Below are 3476 nucleotides of genomic sequence, written 5' to 3' on the forward strand. Positions count from 1 at the left end.
GCTGAAATCGTTGTTTCTGAGGACACCTAAGGCTAGTTCCATCTTAAATCGAACAATCCGGTACCCTTGATGTCTGGAATGAACGGGAAACAAATATACGTTGAAGCCATCGGTGAGTTAGGATAAATAAATCCTTTCTGAATTTTCCGCGCAACGCGGTTCCGGAAATAGGAGAGGAGGAAAAAAAATGTCTCTCAGAAGACTATGTCGTTGCGCGCAGGTTCGAGCGTCTCCTGCAAAGCCATTTCTTGTCGCATCGTAGTGTTACGCTGCTCTGGCTTTAGATCACCTAGGGCATAAAATGCTCCTGCGTTGACAGTGCTGTGTCGGTTTTTGTTTGTCTGGAAAAAATATCAAAGTTGACTTAAACCGCAAAAAGCACCACATTCACTGCTACTTCCCAGGCGATGTACAAAAAAGATTGAGCTTGATGCCATTTCATTTCTAATTCATGGGGCTATCGAATGGTATTTAATGCGTTGCTCCCCTCTATCAAGAACGTAAGCGATACCTCTTTAAGTAGCACCATACCCCGAAAAATTACAAACCTCGGAAGCCTTTATCTAAAAAAACGCAAAAAAAACTTGACTCGAAAATTTGATATGTCACAGATAGTGCCTCAGATTACACACAGAATAAAAAGAAAAATTCGGACTTGTTCCGTCGGCGCACTCTGAATTTTTGCCGGCCCTATACGCGGACCCCAATCAAACGATGGCACCGTCTCCCGCGAGGGACAAAATCAACATTCAAACAGACATTCAACTTAATAATAATAATTGGGGGTTGCGAGATTGCTTGATTGATTGGATTGCTTTTGCCCACCTGAGGGTTCTTTGACGTGCGATGACAGCTCCACCACACGGCACCCCGTATTTAACGTCTCTCACCGAAGACGGCGTGTCTAAGCAACTTGTGCCCTGCCACCAGGTTGCTTGCGTCCTCGGCCACGTTCGAACCCGCGATCTTGGGATCAGAAGGCGAACACGACATTCACCTTCTGTTTTCACATGTATACTGATTGCTATCATTGGAAGCCGTTCTGAGCATTTGCGTCCATGACAGTGTGATAATCGCTAAATGTCGATAGTGTACCAGGTGTTCTAGCCTTTTTCACTGGGCGTGAGGCAGGTGTGATGCCACAGACGACACAGTGCACTAGAGCCCTACATGGGGCTGGCCGGTCTGTGTGCTGTGTGCTCCGGGCCGGGCCGACAAAATCGCCAGCACTGCGGGCCGGGCTGACAACTGCGTGTCCGAGAGTAGGGCTCGGCAGGATCACTCAGCTAATTCCACACAATGGAGAACTATTCGTATCATCATGTGCTTGCGTCATTCCTGCGCATATATTTGCGAAACTGGCAATTTGCGATTTGGGACACTGCACTTTGAGTATGATTCGACCATCTAGAACATTCTCAAAGCAACTTCACATTCCTCCTACTCCTCATATATTTCACAATCACGCTTGCAAAGCTTAGTGAGATGGGTAGGTTTCAGGAGGATTTTGCCGACAATATCCTCACCCTCCACAAAAACTTGGTATGGTAACGATAACACTTGCTTGATAATTTGCTAATTTTGATTTAATTTGCTCTCGTGCTCTTGGGATGTTAAACTGCCAGATCTTGTATGTTTGTGGCCTTGTTTTCTCTCCCTATAGATTTGTTAGATAAGCGCTACAAGCACGTAAGCCACTGCTGGCAATGCCGGGTTCTACTCGCTGAGTCACCGGGCCGGTCAGGGCCCTACTAACTGGTCCACTGGGCTGGGTCGACCCATTTTTCGATGCGGCCGGGTCCGGGTCGGGCCCGGAAAAGCCGGCCCGTACAGGGCTCTGCAGTGCAGTAATGAAGATGTCTTCACATGCGGTGTATAAAGGCACTCACTGCTCTTCTGTAGCTGAGGATGACGCGAATCACGGCAAAAGCTCTCTCCAGGGGGTGAGTGCGATTAGGACCTCCCCATGGTCGCACCGTGTCCAACCAAAGATTGTCGCTGTTGGCCAGCGCCACCGGGCAAGGTTCATAAAAGGCTGTAGGCAAAAGGCAGTGCGTAAGACACTAAACAACAACACTTTCATCTGTGCTATTTTCGCTGTCCTGTGTCATAGGACGGTAAGGAACGGAAGGTTTTAAAGTTACTGCGTCTCTTCTGACCTAACGTGTACAACAAAAATGCTTGTACGTGATCACCGTGAACAAATCTTAGAAACACGCAAAAGTACTCTGTTCTTCACGGGCTGGGCACCGTGCCCAGAATGCCCGTCACCGGCCACCGGAATGCACGTGTGACGTTCGGTGCAAAATGCAAGCGCATCTGGTTGATCCACAATCTACATTCAGCGAGTATAACACTGTCATAAACGCAAACTCTCAAAACGGCTTCAAACGATAACAATTCGTGTTCATGTGGAGACCGAAGTTGAACGTCCCTTTGGAAAATTCAGTTTTTGCCACACGCGGGAGACTGTGCCACCACTTGATTGGGCTCCGCGTATTGAGCCAGCAAAACATTCACAGTGCCCCTACCGATCAAGTTCCAATTTTGATTTTTCTTCTATGACATATCAGATTTTCGGGGCAAGTTTTTTGTGTTTTTTCTCTAGATAAAGGCTACCGAAATTCGTGATTTCTCGGAGGTGGTGGTGCTACCTAGAGGTATCGCTTACGTTGCTGATAGAGTAGAGCAACAAGTTATACATCATTATAGATAGACCCATAAATGACAAATTAAATGGCGTGAAGCTCAACCTTATCCTTTTTGTACATTGCTTTTGTAATTGCGGTGCCTTTTGGCGCTTTGAGTCAACTTTATATATTTTTTAAAGCAAACGAAAACCGACACAGCACAGCCAACGCAGGAGCCTCTTGTGCGCTATGTGGTCTACAGCCAGAGCAAGATATCACTACAATGCGACAAGAAATAGCTTTGCAGGAGACGCTCAAACCTGCGCGCGACGACGACATCTTCTGAGAGGCGGTTTTTTGCCATCTCTCCTATTTCCCGAACCGCGCAGCGTGGAGAATTCTGGAGGCGCTTATTTCTCCTAACTCACCGATGGCTTCAACATATATTTTTTCCCATTAATTCGAGACATGAGGTGTACCGGACTGCTGCATATGTGATGGAACTAGCCGCGTTACTGCTACCCGCCCACAAGCCCTGTGTTTTAAGTCGTCACAGCTCCTTTACAGCGTCATCTTTTAAAGGGGTTGCGACACGTCACCCCACGTTAGTCCAGATAAACTTAGAAGGCTGCTCGTTTTACAAGGGTAACCTTACATTGCAAGTTTCATGGCGAAGATGGTAATTAGAGCAGAGCAATGGACACCGAGAACACCGAAGCCCGTGCGGCTCTGCCAGCTTCATGTTTTCTGGCCAGCACTTGAGAAAATGCCATTTAAAAGCCATTCTAACGATAACAATCTAAACATAGTAACTTTTATTTATACGACTACCAAATATTGAAACGT

Source organism: Ornithodoros turicata, chromosome 8, assembly GCF_037126465.1.
Source record: "Ornithodoros turicata isolate Travis chromosome 8, ASM3712646v1, whole genome shotgun sequence".
In the NCBI taxonomy this organism is placed as follows: Eukaryota; Metazoa; Arthropoda; class Arachnida; order Ixodida; family Argasidae; genus Ornithodoros; species Ornithodoros turicata.